Source organism: Delphinapterus leucas, chromosome 9 (genome assembly GCF_059928025.1).
Source record: "Delphinapterus leucas isolate spDelLeu-1000000601 "Yukka" chromosome 9, BTC_Dleu_Yukka2, whole genome shotgun sequence".
NCBI lineage: Eukaryota > Metazoa > Chordata > Mammalia > Artiodactyla > Monodontidae > Delphinapterus > Delphinapterus leucas.
Genome location: NC_143137.1, coordinates 88,391,554 through 88,410,954, shown reverse-complemented (window position 1 = coordinate 88,410,954; position 19,401 = coordinate 88,391,554). Strand labels below are relative to the sequence as shown.

Genomic DNA, 19,401 nt, shown 5'->3' with positions numbered 1-19,401 from the left:
TAACCTACATTGGAAAAGAAACAAGCAATTATTGAACACATATACTACATGGCAGGTGCATCTTAGCGGCCTGGTGAGATAGACATTATTCTCACATATAAAGAGTCTGAGACTAAAAAATATTAAGTTAATTAGACAAGGCATGAACTTAATAAAAGGCAAAGTCAGAATTCAAATCTGGGGCTGTCAGTTTCCCAAGTTCACGCTCCTTCCATCTGTCCATGCTCGTTCTCATGCACAGAGAGGAGGCCCAACACATTCTAGTTGATAATCATCATGGAGCTAATGATGAATTCTGGCCAGATGTTTTTGGTAAAGTCAACAGAGACTAGATTTGACATTATTGAAAAATAGTTATCTTCTTTTCTATTACCTCAGGAGACTTTGGGACGTACTTACTCACTGTGGGGAGATGTCATACATAGAAATTATGAGTCTTGATCATACTACTATATATAAAATAATCAACAAAGATCTACTGTATAGCACAGGGAACTCTACTCAATATTCCATAATAATATATGTGGGAAAAGAATCTGAAAAAGAATGGGTATATGTATATGCATAACTGAATCACTTTGCTGTACACCTGAAACTAACACAACATTGTAAATCAACCATACTCTGATATAAAATTAAAATTAAATTATAAAAAAGAAATTGTCAGTCTTGGAAGTGAACTCTTCTATATTACTAATATCCAAGGTATAACTCTTAGTTTACAGAAATTACAGGTAATCAAGGAACACGTTAAACAATACCATGAGGATGCAATCAGCAAAATCCAGAATGTTGAAAATTCTGTGAGACAGATGGCCCAGTTTCTTCAATAAACAAATGGCTAGGGGGAAAAAAGAGGGCAAGGAAGCCTATAGATTAGAAAATGCAAGAGACATTTCAATGGAATGCAATGTGTGGCTCTTATTCGGGTGCTGATTTGAGCAAACCAAGAGTAAAAAGAAATCATGAGCTAATCAGGGAAAATTAAGCGCTGCCTGAATATTTTATAATATTAACAAATTATTGGGTCTTTTTTTTAGATGTGATGAGGGTATTGTGATTGTTTTAAAAAAAAAGAGAGATAGACCTTATCTCTTAGAAATACTACTTAAGTAAAACTTTATGTTGCCTTGAACTTGTTTTAAAGTAATCTGGGGTGGGGAGGATGTTGCGAATGGGATGAGGGGACAGATAAAAGGAGACTGGCCACATTTGAACAAGGATTGAAGCTGGGTGATAGGTACAAGGGGTTCATTATATTAGTCAGACAGATGTTTATATGTTTGAAAGTGTCCATAATTTTAAAATTGTTATGATTAAAATGATCAAAGTTATTCTAATTTATTTAATATTTCCCCTTTTCTCCCACATTTGCATCTTAATCTTTACAACAACTCCATGAGGTCTGACATGAACATGCTATGGGTTTTTGTGGTGGTAGTGGTGGTTTAAAAGAAGAAAAGGAAGGAGGGAAGAAAGGAAGGGAGGGAGGGAGGAAGGAAGGAAGGGAGGAAGGAAGGGAGGGACTAAGGAGGAAAGAGAAGGAAATGGAAGGGAAGGGAAGGGAAGAAAAGCTGAGCTACTGGAGGAGAAGGGAAGTAATTTCTTGACAAAGAGAGTCAATTTTCTGCAGATTCAAGTCCCCAAATACCTGGAATTCATGTGTGTTCAGTCTTAGCGTCTTGACTCTCTGATATCTGGATTGTAGAACTGAACTATAGGCGTGGGCCTAGGTGCCAGGACCTAGGTAAAGGAGCACTTCACCTTGGCTTTTGTCCCTGACTCCATGGAGTTTCCTTTAATGTTGACCTTTTAAAGCTGCTCTCAATAATCTGCACCATAAAGGATATTGGACAGCAAGCGGCAGACATACTTGTAATATTCTTCTTTAAAAAAAAAACAAAAAACAACTTCCAGATGTTTTGTTTCTTGGATGAAGTTACTGAGGAAACAATTATGAGTGATGTTAGGCTGATGGTAAAGTAAATGTATGCTCCCTCTCAGGTATCACATGAAAATGAGAGTAAGAACTTTACATTCAGTTGTATAACATCATGTGCTTTCTTCTGTAACTTCTTTTAACAGACATTTTCTAATATACATAAAGAGAACGCATAGGATATGACCTGCTTCCATGATGTCCAGCTCTAACAGTTGTCAATAACCGTATTATGTCATCTATGCCTTTCCTTCCCTCCCTGCCAATGGATTATTTAAAAACAAATTCCAAGCATCCTTATCGTATCATCTGTAGAAGTTCTGTGTGCATCTCTTTTTATTTCAGATAAATGGGATTAATAGATGAGCTGCAGATGTATCTGTAGAGCGAAGACTACACCCAGAGATAACCAGTCTTGTGGCTTTGGAGGTAGGAGGAGGCGGTAGGGCAGTTGGCGGAGGCTGCGAGGAAGCACGGCAGCGGGTACTGCGTCAACAGTGAGAACCGCAGATTACAGGCCCAGAGCTCTGCCTGAGCGCTGCAGTTTCAAGGAGGGGACTTCCGTATCCGATGCCGCAAGCGGGGCAGGGCTGATTGTGGAGCGGAGCGGGAGCATCTGGTCCTCTACGATCACCACCTGGGCAGCGTCAACGTGACGGCATCAGAGCTGCCAGGGAGGGAGCTGCGCGGAGGGAGAGTCCAGGTTTGGGACACTGAAAATTGTTCATTTGGTCTGTCAAAACGTTTATTCCCACCCAATTTGATAGAACCCTTTCTAAATCTTTTTTTTTTTTTTTTTTTTTCTTTTTTGCGGTACGCGGGCCTCTCACTGCCGTGGCCTCTCCCATTGCGGAGCACAGGCTCCGGACGCGCAGGCCCAGCGGCCATGGCCCACGGGCCCAGCCGCTCCGCGGCACGTGGTATCTTCCTGGACCAGGGCACGAACCCGTGTCCCCTGCATTGGCAGGCGGACTCCCAAACACTGTGCCACCAGGGAAACCCGTTCCTAAACCATTTTACACACTCTTCTGCCTTCCTAAGGAGAGAAGTGCAGGGAACTTTCAGCCGTTTCTTAATGACTTCAAGGCATTACCATCAAGGACAGTTTTGTGTTGATCTCACGTATGGCCATGCCTCCAGCGACTGAGAATTATTTTACATGTGTGCTCCTAAACCAAAGGGCCACTAGATTTTTCTTTTTTTTTTCTTTTAAAGTATTTATTTACTTGTTTTGGCTGCACAGGGTCCTAGTTGCAGCGTGTGGGATCTTTAGTTGCCGCTAGTGGGATCTAGTTCCCTGAACAGGGATCGAACCCCGGCCCACTGCATTGGGAGCACGGAGTCTTAACCACTGGACCACCAGGGAAGTCCCTAGATTTTTCTTTTTCTCTTTTAATTTGAAGTATAGTTGATTTACAATATTGTGTTGGTTTCAGATGTACAGCAGAGTGATTCAGTTACATATATATGTATTTTTTCAGATTATACTCAATATCTTATAATAATCTATCTTTTTTATTTTAATAGGATAAGGTGAAGGTGGAAGGCATTGTCTCTGCTCTCCTGTCAGCTGTCACTTTTTACAGCCATCAACATACCTGATGGTAAGAACCACCTCTGTTCTGCTTCTAATGTGATGCTTCTAACCAGGCTGTGAATGTTGTTACACCTGTGTCTGAGCTAAGAGTAAATTGACTGTGCGTGAGAATCCAGGAGACTCACTTTGGGGTAAAGTGTATGGATTTTGTGACACCAGTTTTGTGTCTTCAGAATCTCTTTGTGGCTTGCTTTTTAGTTATTAGCTAAGTCCTGGGTAGTTAAAGCTGCTGAGTAGGTGATACATTACTTCTGTATTGCTCACAGCTGTTTGACACAAGCTCAAGAAAGACCCTAAATCAGATCTCAGCATCTCCCAGAGATAAGAAAATGATAGCAAGGCATAGGACATGAGCAGTAAGTAGCCTGAAACTATAGATACACCATGGTAAAAACATCCTCTTGGATATCCCTGGGTCTTGGTGGGAGAGAATTGAGAATGGAAATAGTAATTTTCTAAAGTATGTTTTATTCAAAAAACAAAACAAAAAGACACAGAACTTATCTTTAAGAATGGATTCAACTACATAAAAATCAGTAAGTCTGGGAGTGAAAAGATGCTCATCTAATGAAGTGGATGAAAGATGGTTTCCCAAAACATAACATAAACCTTTTCATACAGATAAGAAAGCAAGGCCAGTGGGCTCAACTCCCCAGACTTGTGCTACAAGTTTCAGTTGCCCACAGGAAGTGCAGGTGGTTACCTTTCCAGTTATCTTCCTGACAATTCCTTGCTCAGCAAGAAGACCCTGTGTTTTGGATTTATTTTGACCAACAGGGACGTGTAGTTGGCATGCTGGAAATGAGGACCGTCTTAGGTGAGAAGCTCCTGATTTACTGGCGTTCTGAGTTACGGGAAATTGGGATGCAAGAGGCTGGCAGACAAGGGTTCTGGGTGTTAGGAAAGAAGGTTCTCAAACTGCAGAGAAAAGACAGAAATTTTATGAACTGAGGCCCTGTAGCATTGACTCTCAACCCTTACTGTGCAGTAAATTCATCTGGGGAATTTTGTTCATTGAATTTTCCTGATTGAGGTATAATTTATATTAATCAAGTGTATAGATATAAATGTACCACATTTAAGACCCCACTTTGAAAATGAATGTGGACAAATGCATATGCTTTGTAACCCACACCACTATCAAGATGCAGGACAACTCTACCATCCCTGAATGACCCCTCGTGAGCTTCCCAGAAAGCCCCCCTTTTCTACAAGCAACCTATGTTCAGATCCCTGTCTCCATATCTTGTGCCTATTCTAGAACTTGGTATAAATGGAGTCATATAGTAGGTACTTTGTGTGTGTGTGGGGGGATTTCACTCAGCATCATGATTTTGAGGTACATCCATGTTGTCACGTGAATCAGTAGTTTTCTCCTTTTCTGTTACCAAATCGTATCTTATTGTATGGATATACCACAATGCGTTCATCCATTCTGTAGTTGAGGGACATTTGGATTGTTTCCAGTGTGGGGCCATTACTAATGAAGCTGCTAAGTCTTTTCATGTGCATGTATTTTCACTTCTCTTGGATGAAAACCTTGAAGCAGTGTTGTCATTGGGTAGGTGTATGTTTCACTTTATGAGAACCCGCCAGACCGGTTTCCAAAGTGGTCACACCATCTTGTTCTCCCAGCAGAGATGAATGAGAGTTCTAGTTGCTCTGCTGTTGTCAGTACTCTCTTAATTTTAGCCATTAGTTGGTATCTCATTTTGGTTTTAATTTGCATTTCCCTGGTGACTAATGATATTGAACACTTTTTCATGTGCTTATTGGCTGTTTGTATTTTTTCTTTTGTGAAGTGCCTAGTCAAGCTTTTTGGCCAGCTTTTCAGTTGGGCTATTTGTGTTTTTAATTACTGAGTTATAGGAATTGCTAAAATATCCTGGATACAAGTCATTTGTCAGATACACATGTGGCAAATATTTTCTCCAGGTCTGACTTGTTTCCTCTTTTTATTAGCAGTATATTTTAATGGGCAGAAGTTTTTCATTTTAATGAAGTCCATTTTAACACTTTTTAAAGTGATTATCTGGGTAACCTAAAAATAAATACCCATGACTTGGCCCTACCCCAGAGATTTGGTTCAACTAGTCTGTGTTGGGGCCAAGCATCAGTGCTTTTTAAAGATTCCTTCAGTCTTTCCACTGTGCAGCCAGGGTTGAGAACCCCAGAACTAAAGGGAAATATGACTTGAAACATAGAGGGCTCTAAAAAATGAAATTCTGAAAATATGATAAGGCATAATTCCAGTTAACGTCAAGGAGGTACCTAAAATCCCCTGTGCATGAGCACAGGAAATGTTTACAATGAGGAGACAGAGTCAGCAGGTAATGACAGGCTATGGTGCTGGTACAGCTCTGGCCTCAGGCCTGTGGGATGCTCAGAGATGAAAAAAATGGACCTTAGAAAATTGTGTTTGGGGCAAGAAGATGAACAAGAAAGGCAACATCCTAGAGTAGCTGGGAAAACAGATGATGGGAGTGCCCCGCTGGGGTTTTATTTCTGCCCTTGCCATCTGGAAACAGAATCTCCAACACCAGTAAAATGGAACATAGGTGGTTAAGAGGGAACAGTAGCTGAAGATGGATGAAGAGGCAGCAAGGGAGACCTGAGCGGCTCCCAATGAGTTCAGGTCTCCAGGCCATGTGAATCACAGCCCTGGGAATGGGAGGACCTTGAGAGGTAATTGAGGAATCACTCTGTAATCTCTGAAAAGCACGGATCAAGGGAACAGTGCCAGAACACCCCAAATGAGAAAATGCTCCAAGTTTCAAAAATGGCGCTGTCAGAAACCATCAGGTCACAACAGTGTCCAGCAGCTGTCCTGGGGATGTGCCCCTTGAAGACTGGGCAGCCCCAGGCAGTCCCCAGGAAGCTCAACCCCACCCTGCCCCCCCACCGCCCGCCACACACACACAAAGCAGCTTTGACTTCAAATCCAGTTGACAAGACTCTCCTCTGGGGATAAATCCTATGAACACAGGCCCTGCCCAGCCCTGCTTCACTACATTTTTAGCTTCTCTTATATGAGTAATAATTCTGTCATTAGTTATTTACATTTATTGCACACCTACTATATGCTATGCTACTATATATGTTTCTCAAGTTCTAAAACTCTTGAGTCCTCAGGAATACAGGCTCAGCCCAGACAGAGATCCAAAGACCTCTGTTTGAAAAGCACTGGATTAAAAGTTAACAGCCAGTAGATGGATAAATAAACTGTGGGACATCTAGACAACTGAATATTGTTCAGCACTAAAACAAAATGAGCTATGAAGACACAAGAAGACTTGGAGGAACCTTAAGTGCATATTACTAAGTAAAAGAAGCCAATCTGAAAAGACTATGTACTACATGATTCCAACTATATGACATTCTGGAAAAGACCAAACTGTACAGTAAGAAGATCAGTGGTTGCCAGGGATGCAGGGGGAGGAAAGGAAGGATGAATACACAGAGCACAGAGGATTTTTAGAGAGGCGAGACTCTTCTGTATGATACTATAATGGTGGATACACGTCATTGTACATTTGTCCAAACCCATAGCATGTACAGCACTGTGAGTGAACCCTAATGTGAACTGTGGACTTTGGGTGATAATGATGTGTCAGTGTGGGTTCACTGATTGTCACAAATGTACCCTCTCATAGGGGGGATGTCGATGGTGAGGGAGGCTCTGCATGTGTGGGGCACGGAGCAAATGGGAACTGTGTACTTCCACTCAGTTTTGCTCTGAACCTAAAACTGCTCTAAACAATAAAGTCTGTGTTTAAAAATTAAACAGTTAAGAACAGAAAATAAAATTTTTGTAGAGAACATTTGGGCCCCTCAAAGTATACCCATGCACCCAATTGAAGAAATAGTGTGTGAGATGCTTCATATGCATTCTTTCTAATTCTTAAAGTCACCTGCAGGATACATATTATTATTTTTCAAATTTTAGAGCTGATTTAACTGGGACAGGTTTTGTTTTTTTTTTCGCGGTACTTGGGCCTCTCACTGTTGTGGCCTCTCCCGTTGTGGAGCACAGGCTCCGGACGTGCAGCCTCGGCGGCCATGGCTCATAGGCCCAGCCGCTCCGCGGCAGGTGGGATCCTCCCGGACTGGGGCACGAACCCGTGTCCCCTGCATCGGCAGGCGGACTCTCAACCACTGCGCCACCAGGGAAGCCCTTAACTGGGACAGGTTTAAGGAAACTGACCCAAGTCGCATTGCAAGTAACTGGCAGGACAGGATTAAACTCAGGTCTTCCATGAGGGTGAAAAATGCATGCCCTTGACAGTGACTCCTCACTGCCTCCCACCTCGACCTCCACTTACCTGTTGTGCACTTACCTGGATTCAGCACCGTCTCAGACCTTTCTCAGCCTGACTTTGTATGCATGCTCCTCCTTTGACCTCCTCTTAGCCCAGCCCTCAGTCTTAATTCCCAGGCCTGCTGACCAAATACTTGCCAACCTCATTCTAAGATGGCCAGCCCTTTATGCAGCACTCTTTCTATCTCTAGCTTTGATTCTGCCCTAACCCCCACCTGTATACCCAGCCGTGCCTTGCCCAGCCCAGCCCAGCAGCAGGAATCAGAGCCTTGTCCTGGCTCAAGGCCCAATCATAGCAATTTGAGCCATGAAATGGAAGAACTCAGGGCGTCTTCCACTGCATCTAGAGAAGACCACATCTTCATCACTTCCAGGAAGTGATGCTGTCATATTGTCTAACATCAATTAGAGACCAGTGTGGGATACGATCTATGAATTTGAGGTGCTTTGCTTTGTGAAGAGGCTTATAGTCCCATTTCTGGTGCCTTTTGGAATGAATGGGTGTTATGTCAATACCCTGAGTGGTAGAAGGAGAGCAACAGTCATGGGCTTCCTCACAAAGTAAAAAATGTGAGTAAAAATTCTGGCATTGTTAGAATGAACAACTGTTCATGAACTAGTGCGTCCACAATGCCTGTATCATGACTGCTTCTCTTCCCTAAGACATGGGCGCAGATGGTCCATACTTGTCTGGGAGCCAGGTTCAGTAATGCTGTTATTTGATCTGTCCGGAAATGGGTAGCAATATCTGTTACCAGCTTAAATACCTTCTGGAAGTTTGGATTGTACATATCTATAACATGGTATTTAAACTTTTTAATGAGTTCCTGTTAAGTCTAATTGCCATTCTAACTTTGTATGTGAAGTCAAGTTCATAATAAAGCTGTTATTAAATGAAAAAAAGTGGACAAATGGTTAGCTAGCCAGTAGGAGTTAGAATTGGTGGGCAGAACTCCAGAGCCCCTTGTGGCAGCTGTGACATCTTTTCTCTGTGAAGGTGAAGCAGTGCCTTCTGGGAGTCTAGCAGGAGCTATGCCACAGCAAAGGAAGGCATTGTCAACTGAGCTCCATCTCCCAGTGTCCCAGCCATGGTCTACTGAGGGACATTGGAGAGGCTGGCAAGGCTCAGGGGCATTCTCATCTGAGCCAAGGCTAACACCATGAATTTCAAGGCCATTAATGATTTCGTATTTGAGAGTTGAGAACAGAGTTAGTCCTCAGAAGCTGTGATCCTGACCTCCTGACCCGTGATGGGCATAACCACCAGCCTGACACTGGTGTACACTGGGGTACAGGTTCCATGGTACCCACCCACTGCCCCTACAAAGAGTTCATCAAGACCAAGTTTTTCACAATGATTTATTCTCCATCCATCTTCTTTGGTCCACTTTTTGAAAAAATAAAACCAGGGAGCTAAGGCTATGAGACATCTAGAAGGCTTTTAATACCACAGTCATGCAGGACTGCTGCCGAACTCACTAGGCCAGTTCTTGGCAGGTATGTTCTGTACCACATTACACTTTCAGAGGCCTTACACCTACCCAGGTAAGTAAAGGGTAGAAGCAGACATAATAGCCTTCTGGACTCAGCCTAATTACTAAGCAAGCTTCCTATGCTCACCAAGAAACAATTTTATTACAATTTGGCTTCATACAGAACTGTCTGCAAGCTAAAAATGCACTGATTAGTGAGCATGAATATTTCATTCTCTTAACTGTTCTATTTTTCAAAATAAGTTATTTAATAATCCTCTACTCTATAAAAAGTGATTCATTTCCTATTGCTACTATTAACAATTACCACAAATGTAGCAGCTTCAACAGCAGAAAATTCTTATGTTAGAGTTTCATCGTAGGTCAGAAGTCTAAAATGAAGGTGTGGACGGGGCTGTATCTTTTCCAGTGGCTCTACAGGAGACTCTATTTCCTTACCTTTTCCAGCTTCTAGAGGCCTCCTGCATTCCTTGGCACGTGGCCCCTTCCTTTACCTTCAAAGCCAGAAACACTACATCTCTCTGACCCTTCTTGTGTTGGTCATATTTGGTTCAAAATGAGTGAAACTTGAATTCACGGTAGTTTATTAAAACAAACCAAAAAATAAGGGTTTTCTTGCTTCTAAGTTCAAAGTGAGCAAAGAGACCTACTCAGGGCTCCAGGCCTACCACGCAGCAAGGCTGCTCAAATGGTGTCCCCGGCAAAGGAGGCAGGGACCCCCCCTGCTGTGAATGTAACACCCAGCTCCCAGTGGTGTGCACAAGAGGGGATTTGTAAATCTGACAGCGGCTGCCTCTAGGGAGCGGAATTGGGAGGAGCAATTTTTTTTTTTTTTGCGGTACGCGGGCCTCTCCCCGTTGTGGCCTCTCCCGTTGTGGAGCACAGGCTCTGGACGCGCAGGCTCAGCGGCCATGGCTCACGGGCCCAGCCGCTCCGCGGCATGTGGGACCTTCCCAGACCGGGGCACTAATCCACGTCCCCTGCATCGGCAGGCGTACTCTCAACCACTGCGCCACCAGGGAAGCCTGGAGGAGCAATTTTATACACTTCAATTTAACACTCATTTAGCATCTATTTACTTGCATTTAAAAACAAAGGAAGAGGGGCCTCCCTGGTGGCGCAGTGGTTAAGAATCCGATTGCCAATGCAGGGGACATGGGTTTGACCCCTGGTCCGGGAAGATCCCACATGCCCCAGAGCAACTAAGCCCGTGCACCACACACTACTGAGCCTGCGCTCTAGAGCCCGCGAGCCACAACTACTGAAGCCCACACGCCTAGATCCCATGCTCCACAACAAGAGAAGCCACCACAGTGAGAAGCCCGTGCACCGCAACGAAGAAAGGCTCGAATAAAAAGAAAGCCCATGTGCAGCAACGAAGACCCAACGCAGCCAAAAATTAATTAATTAATTAATTTTAAAAAAAAAAGAGTGCAGAATTTGGAGTCGAACAGATTGTTCAAATTTTAATTCAACTACTTATTAGCTGTGGGAACTGAGGCAGGTCACTCACCTTGACTGGCCCTCGGTCATCTCTAACACTGGAAAGATACCTGCTGCATAAAGTCCTCATGAGAGACAACCTAAAAGACTTGTTTAAACTCACTATAAACTCGCTCCAACCATATTCATGGATGGACAACCAAGAGCCCAGAAATGGCAAGAGAGACCCTGAGAAGGAAACAGTTGCTGTCTTCAAGTGTTGGTGGGAAAAGCAGAAATGACTTTTTTCTGTGTTGCTCTAAAAGGCATAACTGAGACCCATAGGGTGAAAGTTTTGTGGTGGAAATGCCTTTCAAGTCACAGTGAGGGACTGCTTCAGCTCAGGCCGCTTGTGAAAGGCAGTGTGTGCCTGGTGGCTGGAGGAATCCCAGTGCAGGCTGCATAAGCACCTGCCAGAGACGATCTGCAGGGGAGTGTTGCCCTGGGAGCCTGTTTAGTGAGTGGTTTTGAAACCAGGCTGATCATCGGAAGCACAAGGAGAGCTTTACAAAATGCAGGTTTTGTGTCCACACACAGTCCTAATGAACCAGAATGGTTCTGTGGGGACCAGAATATGTATTTTAGAAAAATTCATCAAGAGAGTCTGATGAAAAGGAGAAACCAGTGGATTATGACCTCTCTGATACCTTGAGTTCAAGAATCCACGACGTGATATTTACTGAGTTGGATTTTAAAGAGTGAAGCAGGGCTTCCCTGGTGGCGCAGTGGTTGAGAGTCCACCTGCCGATGCAGGGGACACGGGTTCGTGCCCCGGTCTGGGAAGATCCCACATGCCGCGGAGCGGCTGGGCCCGTGAGCCATGGCCACTGAGCCTGCGCGTCCGGAGCCTGTGCTCCGCAACGGGAGAGGCCACAACAGTGAGAGGCCCGCGTACCACAGAAAAAAACCAAAAACAGAAACAAAAAAAAATAAAGAGTGAAGCAACGGTAAATGAGGGCCAGAGTGTCTTTGTAGGAAATGGGAAAGGGGAAAGAGTGCAAATAAGAGGGGGACCCCATCCCTGTGACAACCCAAAAGCATGGCCAGGAAACAAGGATTCCTCATCCGGGAGATGACCTGGATCCATGGAGACCCTGCTGCCCTCTGACAAGGGGACCCTTAGGTATATATCAACTTCCTGCAAACCGCTAGCATAAATTTCCTTTGAAAACCAGAGTTACAAACAATCCCTCCCCACTAGGAACATTTGACAGATTACATTTTGAGAGATGAGCTACGTGTTAGACAAAACTGGCGACAGGGAGAGATGTCACGATGCTATGGCCAATGAAGGAAACAGAGGAGAGGTGCAGTCTTTGTTACTTTTTAATTGGAGGAAGATGTTATTTCGGGCAGCAAGACATTTAAGAGGTGCCATTAATTGTTTGTTGCCGTCACTGATGAGAAGAAGGGGAACAGGCAGGGAGTAGACTTTGAAAATTAACCATCTTCAAAAATTAAGGAGGAGTTCCTAGACCTAGTGGGGAGCAGCTTAGAGTATTAAAAATGAGTAAAGTACTAGTTGCAATGACAGCCACTTTCCTAGTCATCATAACTCGGTAAGTACCTCTTGGTTATAATATTGGGATACTACCTTATTCTGGGAGCAGCATTTCCCAAATCCTGTTCAGAGGAGGACACCTAAAAACTTGAGAATGCAAATGTGCACCAAACTTTGTGTGTAGCTGGATAAAATGGTCTCCTGCATAATTATTTTACTACTATTTTCAAAATTTATGTAGACACTACTGTAATTAATAAAATATATACATAGTTATTTAAAACTTTACTGAACACAAAGCAGCTTTTCCTCACCAAGACCTATTCCAGTTGATGGGTACCAAAGTACAAATGCTATCATCTGGGCGTGCACAAACCTCCTGCTTGAGAGAGTGAAAACTAAGCTCAGTCATTTAGGAAGGGTCTCTTTGTGTTCATTTTCCTCTCATGCACTCTACAAATAGCTTTTCCTTGCTTTACATTGAGCTGGCTCTTCAAGTGTTGAGAGGAAAGGAGATGGGAGTGCAAAGACAGGTTGGAGGAAAAGAGCAGTGATTTAGCTGCTTTCGTTTTGTGGTGTGGGGAGGTCCCCTTCCCACCAGGTGAAAATCTTCATATGTTTTGCCAGCAAACAGAGCTCTCTGAGGCTGCCAACATAAGTGAAATAAAGTGTAATTTAGTTTATTAAAAAAAAAAAACCTCTGCTATTAGAAAACCTAAGAATTATTGGGAAGAGGGATTGCCTGAATTATTCATTGCTTCAAAAAGTAATCATTGATTTTCTCCGACATACAAGGTTTGTAGACTGCCCTCCGGCAATTTACAAAATAGTGGGGATGCTACCAGAAAAGGAACAGGGAAGGAATGTTTTGCATACCAAAAAGTCAGACACAGTAATTTATTATCTTACATTAAATTAGACTATAGCTGTACAATTTGTAAACCTCTTTCAAATTATGAAATTCAGTGCTGGCAAGTTGTGGAAAATGATACGCCCACACCCCATGGTAGCAGTGTAAATTGATACAATCCTTCAGCAAAGCAGTTTGATGGTGCATTCAAGAGTCTTAAAATGTTCAGCCCTTGATCCCATTATTTATGGGAATTTAATTTTAAGTAAAAAAGCCAAAGGAAGTTAAAAGTTACATGGAGAAATATTTTCATTGAGCACAGTTTCTTTTCTTTTTTTTCTGGCTGCACCACATGGCTTGTGGGATCTTAGTTCCCCGACCAGGGATTGAACCAGGGCCCTTGACAGTGAAAGCACAGAGTCCTAACCACTGGACTGCTGTGGAATTCCCTGAGCACAATTTCTAATATTGATATTTTGGAAGCCGTCTAAGGCTTAACAATGGAGGAACATTAAAGTAAATTATAGTAAGGCTACGCAATTAAATACTATGTAGCTATTAGGATGTAAGTAACGAACGATAGAAACAAAATGCAGAAGATACAGTACTGAGTGAAGAAAACAGAATATAAAATTGTATCTATGCCTTAATTGTAGTTGAATAAAAATATATTATCTATATTGATTCTTCCAATCCAAGAACATGGTATGTCTCTCCATCTGTTTGTGTCATCTTTGATTTCTTTCATCAGTGTCTTATAGTTTTCTGAGTACAGGTCTTTTACCTCCTTAGGTAGGTTTATTCCTAGGTACTTTATTCTTGTTGTTGCAATGGTGAATGGGAGTGTTTCCATAATTTCTCTTTCAGATTTTTCGTCATTAGTGTTTAGGAATGCCAGAGATTTCTGTGCATTAATTTTGTATCCTGCAACTTTACCAAATTCATTGATTAGCTCTAGTAGTTTTCTGGTGGCATCTTTAGGATTCTCTATGTATAGTATCATGTCATCTGCAAACAGTGACAGTTTTACTTCTTCTTTTCCAATTTGTATTCCTTTTATTTATTTTTCTTCTCTGATTGCCATGGCTAGGACTTCCAAAACTATGTTGAATAATAGTTGTGAGTGTGGACATCCTTATCTTGTTCTTGATCTTAGAGGAAATGTTTTCAGTTTTTCACCATTGAGAATGATGTTGGCTGTGGGTTTGTCATATAGGGCCTTTATTATGTTGAGGTAGGTTCCCTCTATGCCCACTTTCTGGAGAGTTTTTATCATAAATGGGTGTTGAATTTTGTCAAAAGCTTGTTCTGCATCTATTGAGATGATCATATGGTTTTTATTCTTCAATTTGTTAATATGGTTTATCACATTGACTGATTTGCGTATATTGAAGAATCCTTGCATCCCTGGGATAAGTCCCACTTGATCATGATGTGTGATCCTTTTAATGTGTTGTTGGATTCTGTTTGCTAGTATTTTGTTGAAGATTTTTGCAGCTATGTTGATCAGTGATATTGGTCTGTAATTTTCTTTCTTCGTGATATATTTTTCCGGTTTTGGTATATGGGTGATGGTGGCCTCGTAGAATGAGCTTGGGAGTGTTCCTTCCTCTGCAATTTTTTGGAGGAGTTTGAGAAGGCTGGGTGTTAGGTCTTCTCTAAATGTTTGATAGAATTCACCTGTGAAGCCATCTGGTCCTGGACTTTTGTTTGTTGGAAGATTTTTAATTGCAGTTTCAATTTCATCCCTTGTGATTGGTCTGTTTATATTTTCTATTTCTTCCTGATTCAGTCTTGGAAGATTGTACCTTTCTAAGAATTTGTCCATTTCTTCCAGGTTGTCCATTTTATTGTCATATAGTTGCTTGTAGTAGTTTCTTATGATCCTTTATATTAAAGCAATCTACAGATTCAATGCAATCCCTATCAAATTACCAGTGGCATTTTTCACAGAATTAGAACAAAAACTTTTACAGTTTGTATGGAAACACAAAAGACTCTGAAGAGACAAAGCTATCAATCTTGAGAAAGAAAAACAGAGCTGGAGGAATCAGGCTCGCTGACTTCCAACTATACTACAAAGCTACAGTAATCAAGACAGTATGGTACTGGTACAAAAACAGAAATATAGCTTAGTGGAACAGGATAGAAAGCCCAGAGATAAACCCACGCACCAATGGTCACCTAATCTATGATAAAGGAGGCAAGAATATACAATGGAGATAAGACAGTCTCTTCAATAAGTGGTGCTGGGAAAACTGGACAGCTAAATGTAAAAGAACAAAATTAGAACACTCCCTAACACCACACACAAAAAGAAACTCAAGATGGATTAAAGACCTAAATGCAAGACCGGACACTATAAAATTCTTAGAGGAAAACATAGGAAGAACACTCTTTGACATAAATCACAGCAAGTTCTTTTTTGATCCACCTCCTAGAGTAATGAAAATAAAAACAAAAATAAACAAATGGGACCTAATTAAACTTAAAAGCTTTTGCACAGCAAAGGAAACCATAAACGAGACGAAAAGGCAACCCTCAGAATGGGAGAAAATATTTGCAAATGAAGCAACTGACAAGGGATTAATCTCCAAAATATACAAACAGCTCATGCAGCTCAATATCAAAAAAAAAAAAAACCCAATCAATAAATGGGCGGAAGACCTAAATAGACAATTCTCCACAGAAGAAATACAGATGGCCAAGAGGCACATGAAAAGATGCCCAACATCACTAATTATTAGAGAAATGCAGATCAAAACAACAATGAGATATCACCTCACACCAGTCATAATGGCCATCATCAAAAAATCTACAAACAATAAATGCTGGAGAGGGTGTGGAGAAAGAAGGAACCCTCTTGCACTGTTGGTGGGAATGTAAACTGATACAGCCACTATAGAGAACAGTATGGAGGTTCCTTAACAAACTAAAAATAGAACTACCATATGACCCAGCAATCCCACTACTGACCTTATACCTTAAGAAAACCATAATTCAAACAGACACATGCACCCCAATGTTCATTGCAGCACTATTTAACAATAGTCAGGACATGGAAGCAACCTAAATGTCCATCTACAGTTGAATGGATAAAGAATATGTGGTACATATATACCATGGAATATTACTCAGCCATAAAAAGAAGTGAAATTGGGTCATTTGTAGAGATGTGGATGGACCTAGAGTCTGTTATACAGAGTGAAGTAAGTCAGACAGAGAAAAACAAATATTGTATATTAACGCATATATGTGGAATCTAGAAAAATGGTACAGATGAACCTATTTGCAGGGCAGGAATAGAGACTCAGATGTAGAGAATGGACATGTGGTTGCGGGAGGGGGTGTGGGATGAACTGGGAGATTGGGACTGACATATATACACTACCATGTGTAAAACAGATAGCTAGAGGGAACCTGCTGTATAGCACAGGGAGCTCAGCTCAGTGCTCTGGGGTGACCTAGGTGGGTGGAATTGGGGTGGGGTGGGAAGGAGGTCCAAGAGGGAGGGGATATATGTATACATATAGCTGATTCACTTCGTTGTACAGCAGGAACTAACACAACACTGTAAAGCAACTATACCCGAATTTTAAAAAAAGAAATATATATATGTATATATGTATATATATATATATATATATATAAAATCTATATTACCTACCAATAAGGACTGAACAGAAACATGAAAAATCTGAATGATCTTATTTACTCCTGGGAATTGGTGAATTTTATCCACTTTTATGTTAGAATGTATTTACATCATTATAGAGCTTGGTACGCAAAAGAATGTCTGAGCGTGAGTACAGAAGGGATTTCTACCAGGCTCACCGTCTCCTCCACTTACATGCGTATTATAGACGCGAGAAACCATTATCACTAATTCCCAAACTAAACGGGTCCCTTCTCTCAGGTTGGGGGAGAAAATTGAACCTATAGTACAAGATACTGCAGTGTAGGGTTTTCCCACAAATAAGGCCCTGGATCTCTCTTCTGGTCTAGAAGGAGATGCAGAGAGATGCATGTTGACCATATAGTGTTTGACACTGTTATAACTGAGAAACTGGTCTGTTTCATGTAAGCCTCACAAAAACCCTATGAAATGGAAAACAAATGCTCAGAGGGGTTATGTGGCTTGCCCAAGGTCACACAGCTAGTTGGTAGTGGAGCCCAATTTTCCAACTGATTCAAAACCTTCTCATTCTACTCTACATACCATTTCCAAGCCAGTTTGGGAAAAGAAGAAGGTCCATTGTCTGTGATGAAGTTCAAGTCAGTTTGAACATAGGTCATCAGCCCATTTGGCCCTTGAGATTTCAGGCTAATGTTCTCAATCCCAGTTGTACCTTAGAATCACCTGGGGGCGAACTTTAAAATTTTTGATGCCTAGACCTCACCTCCAGAAATTTTGATTTAATTGGTTTAGGTACAGCTAGGACAAGGGAATGATATAACCACTCCCCTCCTCCGCTCAGTGATTCTTCATGCACCAAGGGCTGAAAATCACTAATTTAGGCCTTTGCATTTCAACTGGCCCCATGATTTGAGTTAGAATACTCCATTCACTCGTTTTCACTTTTTTATTGTTATGAAATACACATAACGTAAAATTCACCATCTTAAGCATTTTAAAGTGTACAGTTCAGTGGTAGTAAGTATAATCACAATGTTGTACAACCATCATCAGTCTAGTTCCAGAACTTCTTCATCATCCCAAAGGGAAAGCCAATCAGCAGTCACTCCCTCTTCCCTCCTAGCCGCAGTTCCTGGCAACCACGAGGTTGATTCCTATCTAAGAATTTGCTTATTCTGGACATTCCATATAAATGGAATTATGTCATAGGTGCCCTTATGTGACTGTCTTCTTCCATTAGGAAGTTTTCAAGGGTCATCCATGTTGTAGCAGACTCAGTGCTTCATTCCTTTTTATGGTTGAATAATATTCTGTTGTATGTACAGATCACGTTTTGCTTATCCATTCATCTGTTGGTGGTCATTCGGGCTGTTTCCATCTTTATGCGTCCGTTCACTCTTCTCCCCAAATACGAAGTTCCTGAGGGCACACCTTTTGCAGAAAAAGGAACTGCAGAGAAAAAGCTTCATAAGTTCACAATGGGCTCTGGAGTAGACTTGTGGTTCTCCAAGTGTGACCTCCAACCAGCAGCATCAGTACCACCTAGGAACTTGCTAGAAATGCCAGTTCTCCATCCCTGCCCCAGATCTAAATCAGAGTATCTTAGGGTAGGTAGTTATGAAACTCTGTTTTAACAAGCCCTCCAGGTGACTCAGACACAGGCTGAAGTTTGAGAACCTCTGGCATAACTGACACTGGAGTGGCGTTTCAACTCAAGGCGTTTCTGCTGCCTTCACTCAGGTCAAGTGGGCCCACACTGCAAATGAAACCCATTCGGAGCAGCGCGGTACAGCCCTGCGCAGCCTCCCTGGTGCATCAGTAACCACACCCCATGTGTCGGGATCCAGGATGCTAGTGTCACTGAGATCAGCTGGTACACAAGATGAGGCTGACACGACACCCTCCAGTTCTCACAGCTCTCTGTATAAACAAACACATGTTGTAAGAAAATAGACTTCATTAGAGAGCTGCAGCCTAGCAGTTTACATTGTTGAGTGTCTTGTACGTGGGGAACCGCAGTCAACATGTTCACTTTGGAAATTCAGAAAACAATTGGCAGGATCTCTGCAGTCAGAGGTCTGCTTCTGCCCTCACCTGTGAGGGTCTTGCCTTTCCTGCCACCCTGGAGTCTGCTCAGCTCTTGGTCCAGTGGGTCGTGTGTCTTGCTGCCTCCACACCTTCGCTCAGTCTGTCCTCCTCCCAGGAACCCCCTCCTCCTGATGCCCCACTCCTCGAAGCTGGTCCATCCCTTGTTACTCAATCAGCCCTTCACTTTCTGTCCTGAGAGCCAGGCGGGGCATCCCAGCTGACAGCCGTCCCTTCTCCTCCCTTATTTTTGGCATCACCATTCCTTACTTTATCATAATGTGTGGCCATCTTCTGTTTGGGGTCATTTTTTTTAAAGAATAGACTTTATTCTTTTAGAGCAGTTTTTTAGGTTCACAGTAAAATCGACCACATAGTACAGAGATTTTCCTTACACGCCCTGCCCGCCTCACACACACAACCTCCACCAGAGAGTACATGTGTTATAGTTGATGAACCCACATTGACACGTCACTGTCACCCAAAGTCCATACTTTAC

General features: G+C 42.3%; 1 long non-coding RNA gene across 1 annotated transcript in view; it reads left to right on the top strand.

Moving 5' to 3' along the window:
• Positions 1-19,401, top strand: part of LOC149748452 (uncharacterized) — a 60,739-nt gene that overhangs the window by 6,374 nt on the left and 34,964 nt on the right. Inside the window, exons 2-3 of the long non-coding RNA XR_016394381.1 lie at positions 2,285-2,642; positions 3,467-3,543. This is a non-coding gene — a long non-coding RNA (uncharacterized LOC149748452). The remainder of the gene's footprint in view (positions 1-2,284; positions 2,643-3,466; positions 3,544-19,401) is intronic.